This window comes from Buteo buteo, chromosome 3 (genome assembly GCF_964188355.1).
Source record: "Buteo buteo chromosome 3, bButBut1.hap1.1, whole genome shotgun sequence".
Classification (NCBI taxonomy): Eukaryota; Metazoa; Chordata; class Aves; order Accipitriformes; family Accipitridae; genus Buteo; species Buteo buteo.
The window spans coordinates 47982294-48008074 of NC_134173.1; positions in this window are offsets into that span (position 1 = coordinate 47982294).

Below are 25781 nucleotides of genomic sequence, written 5' to 3' on the forward strand. Positions count from 1 at the left end.
ACCAGTGGAAATATGCTTTATTCTTGGAATCATATTCCTGAAACAGTTTCCAATTTCTTTTTGTGAGAGACAAGGTCCCCAGGAAAAAAAAGTGCTTTCTATACTTATTAATGTTCTTCATTATTTTCTGTTTTTATTACTGATAATCTTGATACATCTTGGCAAACTGCAGACCTGTAGTGCCCTTTATAACCTGTCTTAGCTTAGTGTCATGCTGGCAGGTGTCTTGAGGAAAATCTGGATGTAATTAATGCAGGTAACATAGTCTCTCAGCAATGCATAAAGTTGTAGAGATTTTCTATTTATTTTTCATGTGACTGTGGTTTTGGATTTTATTAAAATATCTTCAGGCTCTTTCCAGGTTTTAACAGTTCAGAGGAGTTCTACATATGAAATGATTCAGAAAAGAGATCTAAAAAATATTTTTTTTAAAAAAGTACTTGTACAGAAATTAAATATTTTGGCAATATAGTGGAAGTAGATGGGAGGAAGAAAAACAAACAAACAAAACACACATCCTTTCAGTGTGTATTCCTTATGTATACACAAATAAATGGGTAGGCATTTTAAGAGGGTGTCAGTTGAAATACTCTACTTCCCTGTTTAAAACCCTTCAGTGTATTGGAACTGCCTTTTTTACAGGCACTGTATCATTGCAAATTGGATTTCTGCATATCATGGTATTTATTATCAGCTTTGTAACATAATTCCTAAAGGTGTCATTTGTCAGAAAGTGCAATATAGTACAAATATATTTATTTCCAATATTTTAGTGAGTTGACTGTCATCTAATATACAGTATTAAAGACAAGAGGAAGAAGAAGTCCCCATTTAAATATATCATATTCTACATCTGATTCTTGCTTTTACATATTATCTTCTTAATTTTCATATTACTCTATAGCAATTTCCAGAAAAGTCATGTCTTGGCTGGTTTCTCATTTCAGAAGTGTACTGCAATTAAAAAAAAAAAAAAAAAGAAAAAAGATAACACAGAACTGCACAGCCCTGCAGTATGCATTGTATTGCATTTATTAAAATAAAATTAACACTAACAGAAGGGTTGGGTACAAGAACATACTATCCTGGTTTTTCACAGTTAAACAAAAAGTTATATCTGCAATTTTGCAAGCAAGCACAAACTTCAAAGAAATACTCTCTATACCTAAATGTCTTGTATATAACTTGTACTGTATGTGTCTATGTCTTCTCACATTAAAGTCATGTTTGTGAGATTTTTCTCAGTAGTAAGAGTTGTCTTGCCCTGAGTGCAAATGCACTTGTATCATTCTGACACATTATAGGAAAAATGAATTTGCTTGTTCCCAAATTTGTTAATTAAGAAGTTGGGTGTATGACTGGGCAGCAGAGCAAGCAGGCTGATGGTTTTGTCCTGACTGTTGTGTGCCAGTCCTCAGGTTCTCCAGAGGTGAAGGGAGAGAGGAGGAGAGGAGCACTCATTAAGATCAGGCACATTTCTTCGGAGTGGGAAAGTATTGTAAAATTTAAGAACCAATGACTAGTAAGAGCCAAATATGTAGTTCATGTAGCACAAATACATAGTGTTATGTTTTGGGTTCAGTATGAGAAGAATGTTGATAACACACTGATGTTTTTAGTTGTCGCTAAGTAGTGTTTATAAAAAGTCAAGGGTTTTTCAGCTTCTCATGCCCAGCCAGTGAGAAGGCTGGAGGGGCACAAGGAGTTGGGAGGGGACACAGCCAGGGCAGCTGACCCAAACTGGCCACAAGCGTATTCCAGACCATGTGATGTCATGCTCAGTATATAAACTGGGGGGAGTTGGCCTGGGGGGGGTGGGGGATGGATTATTGCTTGGGGACTAGCTGGTCATTGTTCGATGACTGGTGAGCAATTGCATTGTGCATCACTTGTTTTTGTCCTGGTTTCAGCTGGGATAGAGTTAACTGTCTTCCTAGTAGCTGGTACAGTGCTGTGTTTTGAGTTTAGTATGTGAAGAATGTTGATAACACTGATGTTTTCAGTTATTGCTCAGTAGTGTTTAGACTATAGTCAAGGAATTTTCAGCTTTTCATGCCCAGCCAGGGCACCTGACCCAAACTGGCCAACGGTGTATTCCATACCATGTGACGGCCCATCTAGTTTAGGAACTGAGAAGAGGGGGGGGCAGGGATTCGCCGCTCGGGGACTGGCTGGGTGTTGGTCAGCAGGTGGTGAGCAATTGCCCTGCGCATCATTTGTACATTTCAATCCTTTTATTACTACTGTTGTCATTTTATTAGTGTTATCATTATCATTATTAGTTTCTTCTTTTCTGTTCTATTAAACCGTTCTTATCTCAACCCAGGAGTTTTACTTCTTTTCCAGATTTTCTCCCCCATCCCACTGGATGGGGGGGGGAGTGAGTGAGCGGCTGCGTGGTGCTTAGTTGCTGGCTGGGGTTAAACCACGACAGTTTTGTATATGCCAATTCTTTTATTATTATTATTGTCGTATTATTATTATTCTCTTCCTTTCTGTCCTATTAAAATCTCTTTATCTTAACCCATGAGTTTTACTTTTTTTTTCCCCAGTTGTCTCCCCCATCCCACAAGGTGGTGGGGGGGAAGTAAGCGAGTAGCTGCATGATGCTTAGTTGCTGGCTGGGGACAGTGAGGCCAGCAGTGATAAAGCACCCCCTCCCTCAAGATATGTAGGAAAGAAACTGGTGCTGCACACTGGACAAAGTAAGATGTTGGAGAAGGAATTCTATTTCACATGGGAAATTTGAGTGGACTTGGAGTGACAAGATAAGGAAAGGATCTCCATGAACATTGAGTCTGGGGTCAGGTTACATATTTACTTTCAAACTTTTACTTCTGTCTGGATTATCAGTCCTGGGTTGTCCTTTTTAACAAATTTTCCTGTTGTGGTTTACTTTACTTCCTAATAAAACATTATTTTAAGTGATGGGAAGTCTAATATCATTTGCCATCTACAAGTGGGAACTGGTAGAAAAGGGATACCACTTTGAATCTTTGGAAACCTTCAGGCCTTTGTACAACAATATTGTAGTATTTCCCTATAAAGTACCGTTAGAATAATGGGCTAATGTTACTACAATTACTTCTGTCAAACTCAGGTTTGTAAACAAGTTTCCTTTAAGCACTGATTTATTATCTAAGCAGAGAGACACAACTGCTGTTTAAGATCTAACTTGTCTCACCGGTCACATTTGGAATTGGAAACTCTTCCTGCAGCAAGGCACAATTGTTATTTAAGATCTAACTTGCCTCACTGGTCACATTTGGAAACTGTTTCTGTCTGCGCTGACTATTGCCTTCCTGGTAAATAATGCTCTGGCTCCCTTGAAATTGCTTCAGCTTCTCTGCATTCTCTATGGAGTTCTCTGGAATTAAACTAGACCCTGCCTTTTTTTTTTTTTTTTTTTCCCCTCTCTCCTCTTTCTCCTCTACTCCCCACCCCTGCATCGCCCCCCAACAGTTTTAATTAAAATACCCAACTAAGAAGTAAGTCTTTTTTTCTTTCCAATTCCACTGTTGCCTTTGACTGCTTATGTAGCTTACCTGAAAAAGTTAATGAAAACTCTAATAGCACAAGCGGGACAAGGCGTATGGTGAAGATTAACTGAGAAAAGTGACATTCTAACTCTCTATTTCACCCTGAGCAGGAGAAAGGTGAAAATCATGACGTCCACAGATGCAGGGGATCACCCAGCTGCCTGCAAAGCAGGGTGTGCTAGAGCGTGGAAGTGCAAATCGATAATATCTGTCATTGCACTTTATCTGCTGTAACAGAGGAAGGTTTCTGTGTATCTTATTAACAGTAAACAAAAAACAATATTGCAGCGGCATTGGACATGCTGTTAGTGCTAAGAATCCATCTGAATTTCCATAATATGCCTTCTGTTGTTACTGGCTTACAGCTTAGACATGAAAATTTACTGTGAGCTATAAATTAACATAAACGCTGCATTGTTCACTTTTACAAGTTTTTCTCTTTTTTTTCTTCTTTTTGTTCAAAGACATAAATTATGGATGAACTATTGGTCAATGTATAAAGCCCTACCTCTGACTACCTTAGATCCAGGAAGATGCCAGATTCATAAAATTATTAAACATTATTCCAATTATTTGCATGATAACATAATATACAGTAAATTGAAGTGAATGTAGCACAGCTTCACTCCACTCAATAAATAATTATAAGGCAACGTTTGGCTAGTTGGAATCCTTTTTTTAAGAAAAGACTTCTGGACAAGAATTTTTCTCTCTTTCTTGGAAAATAAAATCTACTGGGCCAGAAGATATCTTCAAGATATTTCTCTAAAATATATTTCACTAAAATATAGCAGCACTTAGTTCTGCTTTCACTTCTTTTGTTTTTGTTTTTTTTGCATGAGAATGTGAGAATTACCTTACTAAATCAGACCAAAAATCCAATGTTGCAATGACAATAGGGACAAGAAGCAGGTGTCCAGGGTGCTGTATGACAAGTGGGGTATATTCTATATAGAAAAAACAATGTTCGTTCTAGTGCACCATTTTGGCAATCCCTGGTTAGTGCTTCTGATTAACTGGTATTAATGGACCTACTCTTTATATTTTTTTCAGCTTTGATTCATTCATATTTTTCCTTTGTAATGCTTTATAGAAATGAGTCTCATAATTGAATTACACTTTTTTGACAAATGACTTTTTATTTGTTTTCTTATATTTCTGTTCATAGTCTATTGCTGTCAGTTTTTATCAGGGAAGTTTATCACACCTTTGTAATATATGACCTGTAGACATCAACATTGTCCCTGGGGAAATCCAGGGAGCTGCTGGTTCTTTGCTGACATCATCTCTCCTTGTAAAGAACCTGCTCCAAAATTCTGCCATTCTTGCCTTTCTCTGCACCTTTTCTTATTATATCAAGTAAGAAATAATCATAAAATATATAATCCAAACCAAAACAAAAATGCTGGCAAATGAATATTCTGTAAATATTTTTGGAAAAATTATCTTAAAAATAAGTATCAAGGGAATAGTTTATGAAAAACAGGGAAGGTCCATTGTAAACAGTATGAATACAACAGTTCAAAACTGCCCTGTAAATTGCATGGCTTTTTTGGGGTAGGGGAAGTAACTTTAAGTCAGCATATAATAAGCAGCAATATGTGATTTGTATCATGATAAATATTAAAAACTTTATATGGCAATAGTGAGTTAAACTTAAAATACAATTCCATTAGGTTAGAATAAACCATTAAAAAAAAATGGTGCTAACTAGTACTTCTTTTATACATTTGCTAAACTTTAAATATCCTGAAAGCAGGACTTTCTCTTGTTAATGTCAAAGCTACTTCTCTGGAATATACTCCAATAACAGAGGACTTGGATTACAAGCAGCATCTGTGCATCTAAGTGTGTAAGATTGTAGCTGGACAACTTTGGTCTATATTTTTTGAAGATGAGAACACACTGAACATATCTGGGCAACAAAATACCTTTAAAATACCATGATAGTGTCCTGGAATTTAGTTATTTTCCTCCAAACTAATTTCCATACCACACCATGTCAGTTAAATTAAGGCAAACTTGCTATTACATTTGCAGTTTGTTCTGATACTAGCCAATGAAATCTCAGTGGAGCACCTCATGTCCAGCACTTACAAAGGAGATTAATTTCAGGACACTGAACAATTTCAGATGCCTACTGTAGCTGTGCAGTACAGAAGAGAGATCCTTCCTAATAGACGCAGTGTTTTGCTATATTCTATTTGACCATAGTACTGTTATCAATGCCAACAGATGGACATATATATATTTGAAATACAAATAATGTTTATTTTATTGATGTTAAGAGCAAAAAGATAAACTAGATTTCAAGTAAGTCAGTAGTTGAGAAACTGGGACATAAGTCTATAAAAGCTTAGTATCTGAAGAAAAATTTCTCACTGAATGGTTTCAAATTTGTTCTGCACTGACACTCTCTGTGGAGAACAAAAGTCATGTTCTCACTTGCTGCTTGATTTTATTATATGTTTATCTTTATTATAAGTAGCTTTTTTCCTAATAAAGTTTAAAAATAAATTAAAAATGAACAGTGCTTTGACTCCAAAGGCTGTAGATGATGTAGGCCATGACATCAGCATGATGGCTATCTGGGAAATGCAGGAGAAGACATAATTTGTAGCTAATAACAAATCTTATATTTTGATTATCAAGTTATACTAAGTAATGGTAAATCATAAGACAAAACAAAGTAAGTGCACATATTGCATTTACTTTGCATCAGTCATCACAATGTCTAGCAATGTGTGTAACATTTCCAAGTGTAGCTGATCAGCCTACCAGACTGACCTCTTTCCACAGCTATAGATAGGACTCTGAGTCTCCCTAGTGTTTTACTCCTTTGTCCAATGGAAAACAATAAAGTACACATAATTGAAGAGAAACCAGATGTGCGGTTCTGCTTTGTTCCATGCAAACCTGGTAAGCAAAAAGGGAAGGATTTAACTAAATGGCAATACTGTGGTGCTAGCGTATGTCTTAGGTGATTGAATACAACAGTCCAGAATTTCCACTTCTAAATTTTTCAGGAAATAGGTAAGTGTCTGTGTAGTTATATGCACTGTTTATCCTTGGACAGAAAAGCTAAGTCAAAGGCAATTGCTTGGAAGAAAGCCAAAATCTGCAAGTCAGGTGACAAGTTTAAATTGCAAATACTTTAGTAACAGACATTGCTGATTTCCTCCCTAAATGTTGAATACTTAATCTCTTGAATTCTGAATATTTGTGAGCTAGTTCCAAAACTTTTAATCCACACAGAATAGTGGGGACTTTTTCATTACTTAATTTAGATGAGGGGAGGTCACTTAGGTAATTTTCCCAAGGTAATAACCACTTCATCTATTATACTATTATAATGTATGGACATTTTTTTCTATTCCCTCAGTATTACCCAGTCTCTATGCTGATATTGATTCATTCACTCTGTATTCTTTTTTTCCCTAAAGGAAATCTGTTTGCACGCTTACTGACTACTGAGAATTTTTCTGGTACGTTTGTCTCTTCTACAACCATTCTTCTTCATTCACCCATGTTTGCTGTGTTCATTAGGCCTTCTTAGTTCTTACCAGAAACAACTAAGAAATAGTGCTACCTTCAGTGCAAGTCAGAACTGCAAATTTTGATATGACTGAGAGCCCAGTTTTGCTAACTGAAGCTAATGATGATCAATCCCTACTACTAATGTCTGTAAAGGAGAAATTGCTGAGGCTACTAAGAAGTGCAAGATGACAAAGGAGAAACAAAGAAACAATGCAGAACTGAAATTACTGAGTTGATAGTAGTTGGTAACAAGTAAAGAGAAAGATGTAAATCACCAAAGAATTAGGACAAAAAGTTCGATGTGACAAGATGTAAAAATCTAAAAGAAAAGGAAGAAGATGCCAGCTCAGCAAGTCTGATGAGAAACACATTTCAAGGAGCAAGAGGCTGACACTTGTCCACCTGACTCAGGACCACCTGACCGGTAAGACCCTTTGGCTGGTTGCAACAGGAAAAGTGTGTATGTTCATGCTTAGTGCTGATACCATGCTAGTCCTGGTCCACCACAACATGTACTGGCAATTAATATGATAATTATTGTGTAGTCTTCAGCTGTTTGTATGGTCCTGCTTTTAAGATTGTATAACATAAATGATGCTTAAATAAGAGTGTCCTAAGGATTTGAGGATTACAGGCTGCACCCAAAATAACTCTTTACAATCCTCCTTATCTAGGCTAGACATTAAAGATGGAGCTGGAAAGACCTACAGCTCAAAGTGATTTTTTTTCCTGATTTTTTTTTTTTTTGCTTTTTGCTTTTCTTATTTTTTCTGGTTTAAATTCTTCATAACTTGGAGGTTAATGGTTTCAAAACTCTTTCACAGTTTCTTTTGAATAAGGTGAGGGACTTTTGTGCTAGAATTCAGATGTCTGGTGAACAGCTTGCTAAGTCTCTGCCTGAGATAATGAATCAATATCCTGTATAGACTTTACTGCTGTTTAGGCTGACTGTACTGCAGAAATACTTCCATGATTTCAGAATGCACAACAGTCTTGGCATGATGTTTTTGGTTACCCAGTACTCTGACAGGATGCCAAAACTCATGAAACCAAGCATATGGCACAGGTCCTTTTATAGTATATCAGAAATATTTAAGACCTATTTAATATCATATGTCTTGCTTATGCCACAGACTCACATCTGACACAGTCCTTAAATTCTAAGTATGGTTAAAACATGGGTGAGAGAGAGAAAAGGGAGGAAGAGAAAATGTATTCAAATAGGTTTTGTGCTTTTCAGCTTTATCAGAAAATAATGTTTCTAACTAAAGTGAAAATTAAGTGAATGTTTCAAGACAAGTTAAACTGCATTGGTTAGCATGATTAAAGCTGATGATGTCTGTAGCATCCAAACACTACTGAAATTACTGTAGTTGAACTTAGCATGGTCAAGCAAGTGATGTTGGAAACATTTTAAGTAGCACATTGTCTCAAACCATGCTGGACAGACCAGGGAGGAGCTGTGGTGAGTTCAGAATTCCCTGAGGCTAAATTAAGGTGAAATGACACCAAATGATCAGTTGAACGTTTTATCACATGGCAGAAGCAGTCTGAATTTGGAAGATGTTACAGTAGGTGGCGGCGTTTCTCAGAACAGGAATAGGCATGAAACTACCTCAGTAAAGCATGTAACCCGTGGTAACCATAAATGTCAATTCAGGGAATACGGAGAGCCCTCCTGTCGAGTCACAAGGTTCAGAGCAAACCCCCTTGCTTTCTAGACTCCTTCTCAGAGAGGAGCCATGGGGTGGCTGGATCTACTCCTAGTCCCAGTCTTGGTCAATGGTTTTGTGTCTTAAAGGGATGAGGTGTAGGGTTTATGGAAAAGGGAAAAGAAAGAGAGAACAAGACAGAGAGAGAAAAAGGAAGAGAGGAAGAGTTCACTGGTCTTGGGTCCAGCATTGGTCCAGCCAGCCTAGAGGTCCAGTTCTGGAGAGCATGTGCACAGTACTCCTCTTGTTGACATCTTTTATAGTCCAATTCCCACCTTTTCTCACATCAATCACTCCCCTCTTGGTCTTCTGCACACTGCCTGTAAGGACTTATGTAATTCTCTATCTTGTGTGCAGGCACCATTGAGGGGGGGAATCGTGAAGGGTCCCTCGGGTGGCCATGAGACCCTTTCTCAGGTAAACTTTGTATGGCCTCTGGCCATACACGGTAAGCTGCCCCCACTCAGCTCATCAGAACAGGGAACTGCACATCCTCCGGCAAGCCCTCACAGTCCTGCTGCTGATCAGCTTTGGCTTCTTACCTGCAGTCATTGTTATGCAGGGTTCGGTCACTGTTGTGCAGAACTTGCCCACCACAATGTTTGAGATGTTAACTCTTTCAGTCTCTCACACATATATGTTGTAGTGATATTGGGAGTATTGAAGTAAGCACATGAAAGCACAAGGACGCCTTCAGCATAACAAGAGATCAGGCAATCACCTAGGCAAAAAGTGTTGTGGTGGTTGATTTTTGTGAATGAACTTTGTGCCAAGGGCAGGCATATTTCTCTTAAAGCAGTAAAAGCTTTACTCATGTATTCAGGCTAAAGTAGGTTTCAAGTCACTTTTACCTGTGAATACTATGATTTGTATCTTTTATTTAAAAAAAAAATCTTAGCTTATTAGATGGATTAATTTCATTATTAGCTACGTAAACTGCAGAACAATTATTTCTAAAATAAAATTTGGTCTTTATGAATTATAAAAGGGTAAATATATGGGTATAAAAATATATTACTAGTTACATCAAGATCAAATATATCACCTGAAAGTTGATATCTCCTTATGAGATATTTCTGTTCCAGTCCCCATTTTAAGTATTCAAGGCTGATATAATTTCAGTGAGGCTATGGACACTAGGAAGATTCTGGTTTGGTTTATTAGACTGAAGTTGTAGTTGTGCAATGTTTTTTGGGTTTTGTTTGTTTGGGTTTTGTTGTTGTTGTTGTTAGTTTTTTATTTTTGGTTTGGTTTTGGTGTTTGTTTTTTTGGTTTGGGTTTTTTATTTTGCCCGCCCCCTTCCCCAATGTTATTACTTTTTTCCCATCTTTCTTCCATGTTTATGGGTTTGGTTTTGGTGGTGGTCTTTCTTGGGAATTTAAGCAATCTTTCATTACAGAATAGACCATACTTTAAAAGAATTTCAGAATTATTTCATTTGATTTTAACTTCTTTCACTGTTACTCTGATCTCCTTTCTCCTCTCCTAATGCTTTATTCTTCAAAATATTTATTATTCTAATCTGTCCTTCAGCATCCTCTTTCACTGTCCTTCTTATTTCCTTCCATCCCTGTCTCCTTTTATTCCTCAACATTTTCTTTCTTTAGTGATCCTCTCTATACCTGAGAATGGCAAATGAAAACTTTGCATGAGAGTATTAAAGTAGCCTTTGTATTCTGATAAATTTGCACTTAATACTCATCTGCTCAGCTGATTTAGACATGGGGTTGTGGGCCCATTTTTTATTGGTGGAAACAGAAGTTCTGTTAACTGAGAAAAGCACTGAAAACCTTTAATTAGAAAATGTGTACAGATGTATTTTCTGACTGATGTCCTGGAGAAGAAGATATGGTCCAGTATGAGGTGAACTAAGGTCTAATAAACACCCAGATATTTGCTATGGTGTCTTCATCAGACAGGAAAAGTAGATAGAACGTCCATTTTTTATTTATCAAATAAGACAGGACAGCCCTTTTTTTTCCCCCCACTGGTTTAAGGTGTTTTATTACCACAGCCCAAATCAAAGTCATTGTTATAGAAATTACTGGTGTGACTGGACCAGGTAAATGAAGAAAAGATACTGGAAAAGGGTACTAATACTGGTGAAAGATTGCTTATACAACCACCCCTGCTTTTCTTTTCCTTTCCACCAGGGCTAGTCACAGTCTAAAAAAATTCCATGAGAATATGGGGTTCATAGCTTTGCAGTTATCTTTCAAAGACAGAGAAGTAATGTACTGAAAGTCTTCCTCAGCATATTGTGATATAGAAAAATTACATGGTGATTTTTCATGAAAACTGGAATTGTGCTTTGAGCACTTGGTAACTATTTTATAGTTACTTCAGGCTTCATTGCCAATAGAAACATGTGACGATACATAAGAACATGATATAATATTTTAAGTAGACTGCCAGATGTGGAAAGTAACACCTGAGTCAACAAATTTCCTTTGCTAGCCATTTATGTAGTTCTGAAAATGAGGAATGAGCTGCAGTCCTTTTCCTGGGAGCTATGAACTCCTCTGAGATTTAATTCTGCCGTGATATGTTTGTTTTCTCCAACTTGACCTCAGCAGCAAAAAAAAAAAAAAAAAGAAAGAAAAAGCCACTTTTCAAGGAACTTGATGTGAACCATAAACTGCAGCACAATGCCAGGTAGCGTTACTTGAAAGAAGATTCCATAGTTCAGTTTTTCAGAAGGCATTTGTGCTCACAACTGATACCTTTGAAGCCAGGATTAGGAACTGTGCCATTTCAGATTAACTGGAAAGAACACCCCATCTTATATTCAAGTTTAACGTTGTCCAGGAAAGGACATATTCAGTGATAGAAAGGAAGGGGTTGGTCATAAAATGGACTATTGAATTACTTTCCTAACACTTAGTAAATTCACACTGGTTATATACCATGCACCCTTAAGCACTTAAGAACCATGAAGATAAAATCATGGTCCTTGCTTGCCATATCTAACATAAATCAGGAAAAGCCCCACAGACTTTTTCAAAGCCTCAGGAGAAAAGGAAGATGTAATGGAATTTTCCAGTATTTACACTAGAGCCAGCAGGGACTTAATCTCATTGGCCTGAGTTACTGAAAGAACTATTCCCCATTTGATGCATGGGAGAACTTCAAAACACATGTGAGGATGCCGGTAAGGTTCTTGGCCTTTTGGTCAAGAGATTGAATTTATATTGTTTTGGTCCCTCAATAGGGGCTGACATCAAGCCAATGCTTAGTAATTAAAATTGACTCAACATTAGTAAGAAGAGCAGAACTCTGGGAACTTAGTCATTTGGAACATGAAGAATGTCCTCTCCACCAGCTGTAGGCACGCATACTACATAATTATCATCTTCCTGCCAATACAGGATTATTTCAAGGAGTACATTTTCTAGTGCTGTGCTTAATCTGTTCTAAAAGCATAAGCAATGGTTATTCTACAGCCTACAATAGTAGTTTACTGTGTCAGGAATATAAATGTGCTTATATTGCCTTCTATCACCTTAAACAAATTTCTGCCCTTGAGTCTTGTAAAGAAAATTTTCAAAGGCACAAAATGTTGCCAGGAATGCAAGTCAGTGAAGGTTACTACTGCATTTTAAGAGAGTTATCCCGTTGGTTACCTCCTGGTGCACTTCTTCCTTTTGCTCTGTCTTAATTTCTTAAACACTTCTCCTCTTTTTCTTTCTCCCCCCCCCCTAAATTTTACCTCAGCTTTTGTCTCTCTTTGGTGATGATTAGAATCAAATACAGTCTGACTAGTGACATGCAGACTGATCACCAATTAGTTGTCAAGATGTAATGTTTTCAGAACACTTTATTCAGCTCAACTTTAAATATGAAATTTGAATATAAATTGCAAGTTTCTGTTGTCTTCTTTCCCCCCTTCACATATGAAGAAAGGAACTAGTAATACTTCAGAAGTTGAGTGGGTTTTATATTTTTTTAGAGCTAATAGAGCCATTTCGAAAAACCAGCAAAAGAAACTACCAATAATAAAGAAAAAAACATTTTTATTTTATTTTTATTCTTCCTACTAATTACTTAATATCATGATTAATAGTTACCAGTGACTAGCACATCACCTGTGCAGAAGGCGCGATAAAATAAGAGGCAGATTTACTCTGGGGATGAATTAAAAGCACGCTTTTGGTTGAACGTAGATTCATGCCAAGAAAATGAAGGACGTGACTTTTAGCTGATATTTTTACAGAGGAGATGCTAGAAATTATTAAAGTAATTTTCATTTACTTTAAAAACTTTTTATTAGACTTCTCCTTTTGATCTAGAAAAAAATGTATAAGTACAAATTAGTTTATATTTGCTATGGAATTTGCAGTACCTGGTATCTTTTTCTGACATAAAAGTAGAAATACAGGCTTCATAAAAGCCTGAAATGTTCCCTTTTTTTAATTACAATTTAGTGAAGAAAGGAAGGAGGAACATTCCATTTGTTTTTCTTGGTTTTAGATAAACTAAGAAATGGAGGAAAATATTTTTCTAATTTGAGAGGTCACAGATTTATTATTTGAGGAAACAATACATGGTATTCCATTCTGGACAAGACAACCAAAATGAGGATGACTGTACAATCCATTATAGAAGCTGATATTGCCATTATGCTCCAGGGCAATTTATTCCGTACATTTGGTAGAACCCAGACCTCACCCCTCAGGAGCACTTGATTCACTTGCTTACACTTTGTATCCAATGTCATCTGAGATGCACCTTCTGTCCTGCCTACTGCAGGATACAGTTGTTTCAAGGGTAGTTTGAGAAGTGGCTCTCTTTATTCTGTACTGGAATAACTGTCACAGACCACAGAAACATCTAAATTAAACTTACCAGCTTGAAATGCGAACAAATTGGTGAGTGACCAAACTGTTTTATAGGGAATTTAACGCTATTTTTGGTATAGAAGAATACATAATACCTGGTCTACTCTCTCTGAAATTGATAGGAAAACAGAACATAGGACAAGAGATAATTTATTTCTTAAGAACAGAAAGTAAAGGACCTAAACAATTTCTCTAAATTTGTGATACAGATATTTTATTTCTGTCAATGGAAAATAGTTTTCAATGAACAAAGTACTTCACATATGGAATTAACCCTCAAAAGTAGGATGGCTTGACAGACACAAGTGCCTGAACAACTATTCTATGCTATTTACTGCTTCTTTATGATATAACCTACATGCAAAATTAAAAACCTTGAAAGCAACCTGATATGACATTTCTCCCTAAGAGGTACAGGGGAAAAAAGTGGTGTATGTTTGATTTTGTTTGTTTGTTGCTGTTTGTTTGTGCTGTGTGTTTTCTTAACAAGGTATCAGCAAAAGTTGGTCTTTGAAATAAGCCCCCAGTTTTTGGAACAAATTTTATGGTTTTGTCTTAGTGCATGGAAATTTTTATTGGGAAAGGAAGACTAAAATTGTACGTTCTAATGATAATCAGGAGGCACATTCCTTTCTGACTGTTGGAAGGATAGAAAATATAGGAAAATATAGTGAGAATAAACTCTCTTGTAAGTTGAAATGTTAACATTGTCTCCTTAGGGATGACTTGTGTGGAAATGTGGATTTTCTGCTTTTAACTCTTAAATAAAGTATTATGTTAAGATTGTTTTGCATTTGGAATGATATTATCTTCAATTTATTTCAACCAGAACAGATGGCCTGGAATGATGTTAATCTGAATCTGTCTTTTAAATTGCAACACTGATTGGAATTTCAGCACTAGACTGATTAGTACAAAGAAAATACCAGAGAGAAATAGGCAGAGAAGTCTTAAAAGAGCACTGAGGAAACTAAAATTTAATTCCTCAAATATTATATAAGATATGATACATAAGATATTATTTTCATTAAATCCATTATTATCTTTAATTAATAAAAGGTGAAAGAATAGATCAGATAACTTTTTTTCCTAGTGTTTCAATCATTTACTAAAATAAGTGATTACTTGTACAGAACAAGCTTTGAGGGACAGTTTGCTTTATATCCTAGAAAGGCAATATCATCAGAATGGCAATAAAATAGAAATTACTGTGATGGTTATTAAGCAAGGTACAACATTAGTTTTATGTACCTCTGACTATGGTCATATTCCAGCTATAGACTCCACATATTTGACAGGACTATAGGATATGTGTTGAATATAATTTATACATAACTCTTGTTTTACTTATGAAACTTCTCAATGGCATAACAACACAGAATTTATCCAGTTCCTGAGTAACTTACTTGTATTTCAGCACTCTTATTTGCATTAGGCTATAATGCATGCACAATAGAACGAGTAATAAAATGGGTACATGTAACAAAAGCTCAAATCTCAGCTCATCTTCAACTCTGGAAAGCGAAATGTTGTGTTAATTTCTCCCCAGCCCTCAGTTGTACTGAATTCTATTATGACCCATACGTTTGGACATCAGCTGATTTGACAGCAAGGACACATATACCTTGCCTAAGCATAGGCACCAGGTGCCATCTGAGATTATACTGAGGCACTGAATAGGTAGGTCTGTAGTGACAGAGGTCTCTCAGAGATCCTGTGTCACATATCCAGCATCACATGGAAGGAGAGCAAGTGATGGTAGATGTGTTTAGGCATCTGAAATGAGACATTGACTAGCAGGGGGGTTGATATCACCTCCATAAAAGGAAATGACTCTATATTAATGCAAACAGAAGGTGAAACGTGCAAAGACAAAATCGATATATTGCTCTTTTTCCACTAAGCAAGTGTTAGCTTTCCATAAAGCAAGAGAACCCCTTTCTTCAAACTCAAGGATAAAGAAAAAGGAGAGAGGCTGGAATAAGGCATCGGCTCTTTCCGTGCTTCTATAACAAGTTGGAATGTCCATGCTGTCTGATAAATTATATCCAAATTAAATCTAATTATCCTAGGCTTTTTTCTGGTAGTTTTTATTAAAATAGGCTATGTAGATGTTTGACAGACGTTCAAACTAAGCAGATCCTCTAAAGCGTGCTTGAAAAAGCTTGCAAACTCCCTGCCATTTGCCTGTGAGGCTCAGAATGAAAAGCCACCTTGAAAACTGCCAACTTGTTATATTTATGACTGGAGAAAGAGCTTTTTCAATGGAGGATAAATCTGAGTGAAGGAAAACAAGTTATACCATGTCAGTTTATTCTAGCCTCCTTTTCCTGGATTTTTTTTTTTTTTAAATAATCATATCTGTATTTTAATTAACATCCTTAAATAAGAATATGGAAGTAAGGTTATGAATTCTACTCCTGGTTTTGTGATCACATTTTGATGTGGTCATCCCCATAAATACCTTCTCAGCTTACTGACCATTTGGCTAAACCTCTTTCCCCTTCCTCAAAATGAAGTTTCTACAAGTCTAATGAAGATAGGCAATTAGATTGTAATAGCTCTAAGGAAACTATTAGCTGTAATATCAGAACACACCTTCTTTAAATAGCAGGGAGGAAATGGTAGAAATTTATTATAATTGCTACCTTCCCACATATTCTTTACTTCTCCCCAGACATCCAGTGTTTAGTAGGTAGATCTGTAGGAAGACAAAGTTTCTCAGTTTGGTACTTACAGAATTACGTTTTGTAGTTAGACATGTGCATCTTATGTAGCATTTAATGAATGCAAAAAATGGGATTATTTGCCATATATTTAATGTCCAGATGGAATGGATTCATAGAATGTCATAATTTGTAATGAAATTATACTTTTCACTTCAGGAGGTCCTGGCTTGATTTGGGATCACATCCCACATCCCTCCTGATTTGGAATGAAATGAGAGATCAGTAGCTGTATGTGTGTCTTGCCACAAGGTCACGGTACTACATTGGCAGAAAAGTCTTCTCCATCCCTTAACATGCGGCCAGTGAATCCTTCAGACTATTTAAGAGCTGAGCTATGCTATGCTATGTTATACTATACCATACTATACAGAAAAATAATGGGCAAGAAAGTCAACTTCTTTCTTGGAAGGTGTATTGGGTCTGGCTGGGATGGAGTTAACTTTCCCCATAGCAGACTTTATAGTGCAATGCTTTGTGCTTGTAGCTAGAAAGGTGTTGATGACATGCCAGTATTTTGACTACTGCTGAGCAGTGTTCCCACAGCATCAAGGCTGTGTCTCCAACATTCCCACACCCCTCACTCCCAAAGGCCAGTAGGCTGAGGGTAGGCAAAGTCTTGGGAGGGGACATAGACAGAACAGCTGACCAAACTGACCAAAAGGATATTCCATACCATATGAAGTCATGCTCAGCCATAAAACTAAGAGAAAGGAGGAGAGGGAAGGGGGACATTCATCATTAAGGCATTTGTCTTCTGGAGCAACCACTACACGTACTGAGGACCTACTTCCCAGGCAGTGGCTGCTGATGGGAAGTAGAGAATAAATGTTTTTGTTTTCCTTTGCTTCCATGCATGGCCTTTGCTTTTGCTTTATTAAACTGCCTTCATCTTGAAAGATTTCACCAGTCCTGGGTCCAGCGTTGGTTCAGTCAGCCAAGGGGTCCAGTTCTGGTGGGCTTGCACACCTGGGGCTTCAGTCTGTGTCCTTTTATCATCCTTGCCTCTCCTTTGGGAGGGCACTTGAACTTATTAGGCTAACGAGCAGTTTGTGAGCCTTTGGGCTTGGGGGTCCTTTGGGGAGTAACTTCTCCTTCCCTGCAGACATGGCCATTGTTTGATCTTTGTATCAGAACAGCTTATCAGAACAGGGAGCTGTGCACCCTCCAGCATGCCCTCCCCCTCCTGTTGCTGATGTCTGAGCTGATGGGCTTTTCACCTTAGCTCCTTGCTGTGCAGGGTTTGTTTTTAAGCAGAAGTTGCCCCACCGCAATGTTTGCAGCATTAACTCTTTCAGTCTCTCACACCTGTCCTGCTGAGGAGGGGACAGATAGAGTGGCTGGGTGGGCACCTGGCAGCCAGCCAATGTCAACCCACCACAAAGACCACACTGCCCCCCCCCCATTGTGGCCAGGCCACACATACAAGGCCGCACTCTCGCCCACCCCCGGCCCATGGCGGAAGCTGTCTCTGCTCCTGCATGGTGAAGGCTGGCAGCGGCTGACATGGGGTCAGGGGGCTGCCACCCCTCGCAGACCCAGGGAATACAACCAGTGGTGACTGCTGGCAGCAGCGTTTGGTGGCTGACGGCCCGCTCCCCATGCCCTCAGCCATGAGGCGGGATGGTGTGGGTGGGGGGCCGGTGGCACGCAACTGCCCCTCGCCCCGCCGGGGCCTGGCGCAGGCCCCCGGCTGCCCTGCGCAGAAGGAGGAGCACTGGCGGGACCTGGAGGAGCTGCAGGCTGAGCTGGGGGGCGAGCGTCTCCAGTCCCATGAGCTGCGACACTGGGCCCAGCCTGAAGGCCCTCCTGGGCAGCGGGGCCATCAGGAGATGCAGACATCCTGCTCCCTAGAGGGAAATGGGCCCCAGGCCCTGGCCGCAGCCAGCCGCCACACCGAGCCTTGGTCTTTCCGGTTGGCGCTACAGGAAAGACCTCCCAAAAACCACAGTGCTGGGCAGCAGACGACATGCCAGGCTGTGGTGGGTGCTCTGCTCCAGGTGCCAGAGCCTGCAGGGTAAGACTTGGTGCTCCCTGGTAATGTCTGCAGCCAGCTGCTGGAGCAGAACACTCGTCTGCACCGTGCCCTGCAAGACCTGGAGAGACAACGTGGTGCCCTTGAGATGGAGAACTTCCTCCTGAGAAAGAGAAGCTCTCCAGAAGCATGCAAGAAGGCAGAGAGGCTCCAGCAGAAAAATGCTCAGCTAGTTGCCCTCACTGAGCAGCTAAAAGAAAGATACAGGCATCTGCTGGAGACCATCGAGCACCTGATGTATACTCCAGTACCACTGCACATCCAAAGCTTGTCTGAGGAACTGTGCATGACTGTTCCCCCAGCAGAGGGCTAGAGAAAGGAGAGAGCCTTATTTTCTCCCCCTCTGCCCTGCTGAGGAGGGGAGTGATAGAGTGGCTGGGTAGGCACCTGGTGTTTTTGTCCCTTTTCTTCAAAGGTTCATCATCTCCACTGAAATGTTTCTTACTGAACATTGTTATTTTCCTCCCTACAACCATATATTTCTATCTCTCTAGGTCCTAAGTATCGGATAGTTTGGTTTGGATTTACATTCATAGGACATCAAGTTTCTTAAGATGGAAGGGACATCAAAAGACAAGCTACACAATCACCAGGGAAAAACAATACCTACAGCTTTTTTCTGACAGACTTGTTCCCTAGTCTAACTCAGTCTACCTATATTAATTCTAGTTTACTGCAAATTAGTCATGCGCCATTTCCATCTGCAAGGAAGGGAGATAATTCCAGGTTTAAATGTCTTAGCAGGAACTACAAATATAGACAAGATAAAGAATAAGACCACAGAATTGATTTGCAAATGGCTCATCACTAATACAATCTTCCTGAATTTCCATAAATTTCACTCCATGGAATTATGCACAAGAATAATGTGTACTCATGTACTCATTTACTCATGAATTTGTTTGGAGGACTGAAGTTGTGGGAAGACAAAATAGATACAAAATGAGGAACAGAAATATCATACTGCACATAATTGTTTTTACTCCTAATTCACTGGCTTAATGTTGCTTTCATAAAAGCAATGATGAACTCATTCAGTATTATTGTGAATGTCATGAGTATTTTTGGAGGATTCTCATTCAGCATTAATTAACTCTGATCATTATTTTAAAGTGTTCCTTGTTATTTCTTGCTGTTACAGCTAGCTATTTCTTGCTGTTGTGTCATTTCTGATGGTATACTTTTAAAATATTTCTTTGCCTAATTTGAATTTCTTCATCCTAATTAAGTATACCCATTTCTAACTGTCATTGTTCTAGAGGGACAAATAAACTGACTTTTTATTAAATGTGAATATTTTAGTTTTCTTTTTACATCATGGTTATTGGAAATTATCATGTGTGCATTTTTTTCTTATAAATAATCAATAAACCATAATGCACAAGGTGTCCTTTTTATGATCATCATCAGAACAAGCTCAGTAACTTTCCATGTCGCAGATAAAATCCCTGCCATGGTAGGAGTTGCTTTTGGAGCAGGGGATTAACATTCAGAAGCACTATCACTGATCCTGATCCTTAAATACAGAATAGTCTGTCTTCTCACAGTTGCAAAGGGAGATGAAAACTGAACCTGAGGATTTGAAGTTCCTGGGAGGGAACATCAAGTCACGTCCTTTTAAATGAATGCTTTCCTATGGACAGGGCTGGATGGATTCCACCAGGCTTAACAGCTAGTGCTATTAAGCTTTTATGAACTAATGTACAAAAATACTCTTTTTGTTCTTAATTTTAACAAAAAGGCTTAAGGATGAATAATTTTCAATTACATTTTTAATATAGCAGTGCATCTTGAATCAACAGATATTTACATAGTAATTAAATGGGATGTATAGCCTCCTAATATCTCAGCTATCTGAAAATATTAATGATATTTGATATTTAAACTCAAATTCTGAACCGGGTTTGTTTACACTTAACATGAGGTTAAAGAAGTCTTAGGAAAAAAGTGCTTCAGAAGAACACCTTTTTTTCCCCCTGAATTTTCCTTTAAATGAGAAATCTTTAGAATAGTAAAGATGGTAGGAAAGAATACAGTAGCCTTCTAGATGGATTCCCAAGTTTAAAGTGAGAGAAAAATCTCCCCTCTTATCATTTAGAGAAAACTATATGAATGAAAATGAGAAGGGAATAGTGTAAAGGAAGACAGAGTTGGAAAATAATGACAGGGAAGCTGAGAAACATGATGTGCACTTCTGAATGATAAACTGGTGGTTATTTTCAAGGAAAGGATCATGTAACTAAATCCTCTGTGCAACTCCTGAAAGTCAAGAAATGTCAGTGCTTTGCAGTAGATTTTATTTGCCTTGGTTTTGTTTCTAAATTTTGTTTACTCCTATAGATGTGGTTTTTTTATTAATCAGCTAGGTGTTAGGATTTACACTTGATAAAGGACAAGTCCAACTCTTCTAGTCCTTATATTCCTAGATTTAGAAATTTGAAATAGACATTCAAAACAGTACTACTGGAGCTTATTTCTTATGATCTATTTTTAATCTTGATGAACTAATATGTTGGGGGGGGTTTGTTTGCTTTTTAATATAAATAAAGTTATCTGTAACTGAAATTCCTCTTTGGAATCAGAATTTGGACCTGTCTATTTGTAGGGAAATAAATAAGGGCATGCCCCAATTGATCCCAGAGATATTCTCATAATGTATAGTGGGCAAACTCTATTGTCAACTTCCTATGAATTAGTGTGAGGTTTCTCTGAGATCAAATGCCTTTCATTTGCTGGCAGGGAAAAGAATTTGGGTGTGTTTCTGCACATTAAATGGTCTATGCTTTATGATTTCTAAGCATTCACTTGAATTCTATGATTCAGAACTTACAACATCTGTTTTGTGTGGATGGAAGACACAATTGTGACCATATACTCTAAACCATGAGGAAGTACCTGAAGCCACACTTATCTGCAGAAACTGCAAGTTTATGATATTGACAATTTTCTAAATATATCCATGAATTAAAACAATAAAGAAAAAAAAAAAACACCAATCAAAACAATCCCCAAAACCTTTAACACAATACTAAGGCTAAAATACTAAAACTAAAATAAAAACCCAAACAACCAACGAAATAACAAAATAAATAAGTGCTAGTGTTTAGTTTGAAACTAGCAGCTTCAATCTACCTGTAGTCCAGATATAGATAGAACCTGCTGGCATAATTGGGTCTGCTAGAATGTACACTTATTTTTGAGACACACCTTTGAAACTTCCTGTCCTTGCAAATTACATGAGTTGAAATAAGTGCTTTGGAAGAAGAAATGTCAGATTATGCATGATGCATGAAATCTTCAAAGGGAATTGATGTGCTTATTAAATATACTAATGCAATCCTCCACTTAAGTAATATAGCTTCATCATAGCTTACTAGCATTTATGTTTTATGTATCGCTCTTAAGGGTCTATTGAATAACACAGATTCCTGAGCGAAGCAACACTCTATTCTTTTATTGGCCAAGTTAATTCTTTAAATTTTCTTTTAGATAAGATGTTATGGCAGGTTTTGGCAATCTGAAAGCTCTTCTTACCTTTGCAACATTTACAGAAATTTAATTTAGGTAAAAGCTTACCTCAACCTCATTTGAATTTTTATATAACAAGATACAGAACCAAGTTTTCAGTTTTTTTTCCTTGGGTCAGTAACTTTATATTCTGACATGTATCTGATTATAATAACCAATAGAATAATGTTTGTCAAAAGTTTTAACAAACTGCAGCTATAAAAGTTACCATAGGAACAGGATTAAAAAAGAGAAATAATGTAGAAATGTAGTATTTTCTGTAATAGGAATTGGTAGTACTAAATACAGGACATTACATTAAAAAAAGACAGAACACTTTTCCTATTTTGTGCCAGATAGCAATAACCAATATAATGGGCTATTTTGTAGTATCATCTATGTATCAATCTTCATCTTTATATTTGTATAATCTTCATCTATTTGTAATTTAAATACAATTCCTTCAGTACAAAACTTACTTTGCATTTTGCAAAACCAGAAATATATAGGTGAGTTCTAAATAAGATCTCTACTGATACATCAGTCAATGAGGAGGCATAATATTCTCTGAAATCAAAGTACATGATTTGTCACAGTTGGAGGTAAGACTGTTGTGCAAAGAAAAGAGATTTTTGACCTATGGAAAGAATAACATTAATTTTATTTTCTTTTCATTTTAAAGGCAGAGATACTTCTCCTTGAGAATGTGAAAACATTTGGATTATATCTTTACATAATTTCTTTCCATACTTGTTTTAAATGTAAAGATTTGAGGGAGTCTGATGTTTTCTAGGGAAATCAAACAAGCAGGCAAACAAACAAAAAGTACTTTTGTAGTCCGGGTAAAATAAAACATTGGTTACAAATTGTTGGTAAATGCCTTGTGGGATTTAATTTCTTGCTTTTAATGAGAGAATATGGTGTTTGAAATACACAAAGCACATTAGGGACCCCTCACTCCTCCCTGTGTATTGAAACTGGAGATCTGATGTTGCACATCCATAAGCAAACATCTAACTTTATTCCTAAGATTAATTTACTATATTAGGTAAGTCTATTCATTAACTTAATTAGATATGCATGCAACCTTTTCTGAACACCATAAAAACTTTCTCATTTAAAAATGAAACTATATCAGTGTTAACAATTTGATTTAGATTTTTGAACTGTTAGATTTTTGGACTTTAGATTGTTAGAAAATGCATTGTGGAATTTTATTGTATCTTCAACCAACACAGAGGCACATCTCCTCTGTGACTACCCCACTTTCCCAGGTGCCCTTGCATAACAGGTATGAGGCTCTGTAAGTGAAACTGAATAACAAGGATGATGGTTCATCTAGGTTGGAGGAGTTGCTGAGGTTAAGTCGGACTGCTCCCTGCATCAAGACTGCTTCCATAAAGAAAAAAAGATGGGTCATTGTCACAGGAGACTCCCTTCCGAAGGGAACAGAAGGCCCAATATGTAGACCGGACCCACTCCTTAGGAAGTTGCTGCCTCCCTGGGGCCCGGATTAAAGATGTGAAGAGAAAGCTTTCTACCCTGTACAGCCCTCAGATTATTATCGATTATAGATTTTTCAGGTAGGCAGCAATGAAGTTGCAACAAGAAGTCCGAGGGCAATCAAGAGACTTCAGGGCAGTGGGACAACTGATTAAGGGATCAGGAGGACAAGTAGTGTTCTCCTTCATCCTTCCAGTTGAAGAGAATGATGAGGGAAGAAACAAGAAGAGCCAGCACTTCAATACCTTCCTCCAAGCCCGGTGTAACTGGCAGAATATTGTTTTTTTTGATCATGGGTTGGTTTACATGACACCAGGCATGCTGGCAACAGACGGGATACACCTGTCTCAAAAGGGTAAAAGGATCTTTGCACAGGAGTTAGCCAGGATTGCTGAAAGAGCTTTAAACTAGATTTGAAGGGGGAAAGGGATAAAACCAGGCTCACTACAGATAAGCCTGGGGAAAACATGCCAATGTTTGAGGGATGGTATGCTAGTGAGGTCCTTCGGTCTGCAGTCTCAGTGAAGGTAGGGGGTGGAGATCCATGCAGAAGCAAAGACTCAAGGGTTATTGATGTGCTAGAAACCATGGAAGTGTCTGAGAATGGTCATGTAGGAATTAGGGCTTCTTCTCCCCAAAAGGTGGCAGGATCAATAGCCCAACTGAAGTGCATCTAGACCAATGCACACAGCATGGACAACAAACAAGAGGAACTGGGAGCCATTGTGTAGCAGGAAAACTATAATACAGTTGCCATCATGGAAGCATGGTGGGAATGAAACGCACAACTGGAGCGCTGCTATGGATGACTATAAAGTCTTCCGAAGGGATAAGCAAGGAAGAAGAGGTGGTAGGGCAGCCCTGTATGTTAGGGAGTCTTTTGAATCTCTACAGCTTAATGATGGTAATGATAGGGTTGAGTGTTTATGAGTAAGAAGGAGGGTGAAGGCCAACAAGGCCTGATGCAACTGGTGAGTGAGCCAACTAGGAAAGGCACTCCGCTGGACCTGTTGTTTGTGAACAGAAAAGGACTTGTGGGTGATGTGATTGTTGGAGGCCATCTTGGGCATAGCGATCACGAAATGATAGTCTTCAATTCTTGAAGAAGTAAGAAGGGGGCTAGTAGGACTGCCACCTTGGACTTCTGGAGGGCAGATTTTGGCCTGTTAGGAGACAGAGTCCCTTGGGGGGCAGTCCTGAAGGGCAAAGGATCCAGGAAGGCTGGACCTTCTTCAAGAAGGAAATCCTGAAAGCAGAGGAACAGGCTGTCCCCATGTGCTAAAACACAAGCTGGCAGGAAAGAAGACCAGCCTGGCCGAACAGAGAGATTTGACTGGAACTCAAGAAAAAAAGGTGAGTTTATGGCCTTTGGAAGAAAGGGCAGGCAACTCAGGAGGACTACAAGGGTGTCGTAAGGTTATGCAGGGAGAAAATTAGAAGGGACAAAGCCCAGCTAGAATTTAATATGGCTATTGCCATAAAAGACAATAAAAAAATGTTTCTATAAATATAGTAGCAGCAAAAGGAGGGCTAAGGAGAACCTCTATCCCTTATTGGATGCAGGGGGAAACACAGTGACAAAGGACGCTGAAAAGGCTGAGGTACTTAATGCCTTCTTTGCCTCTGTCTTTAAGAGTAAGACCAGTTGTTCTCTGGGTACCCAAGCCCCTGAGCCAGAAGGCAGGGATGGGGAGCAGAATGAAGCCCCCATATTCCAAGGGGAAATGGTTAGTGACCTGCTACACCACTTAGACACACACAAGTCTATGGGGTTGGATGGGATCCACCCAAGGGTACTGAGGGAGCTGGTCAAAGTGCTCACCAAGCCACTTTCAATTACTTATCAGCAGCCCTGGCTAACTGGGGAGGTCCCAGTTGACTGGAAATTAGCAAATGTGACGCCCATCTACAAGAATGGCCAGAAGGAGGCTCCAGGGAACTACAGGCCTGTCAGTCTGACCCTGGTGATGGGGGAGGTTATGGAGCAGACCATATTGAGTGCCATCATGCAGCACGTACAGGACAACCAGTCAGTACAGGTTTATGAAAGGCAAGTTCTGCTCGACTAACCAGACCTCCTTCTATAACAAGGTGACCCGCTTCGTGCATGAGGGAAAGGCTGTGCATATTGTCTACCTAGACTTTAGTAAAGCCTTTGACACTGTTTCCCGCAGCATTCTCCTGGGGAAACGAGCTGCTCATGGCTTGGATGGACATAGTGTTCACCGGGTAAAAAACTGGCTGGATGGCTGAGCCCAAAGAGTTGTGGTGAATGGAGTTAAATCCAGTGGGCAGCTGGTCACAAGTGGTGTTCCCCAGGGCTCAGTACTGGGGCCAGTTCTGTTTAGTATCTTTGTCAATGATCAGGACGAGGGGATTGAGTG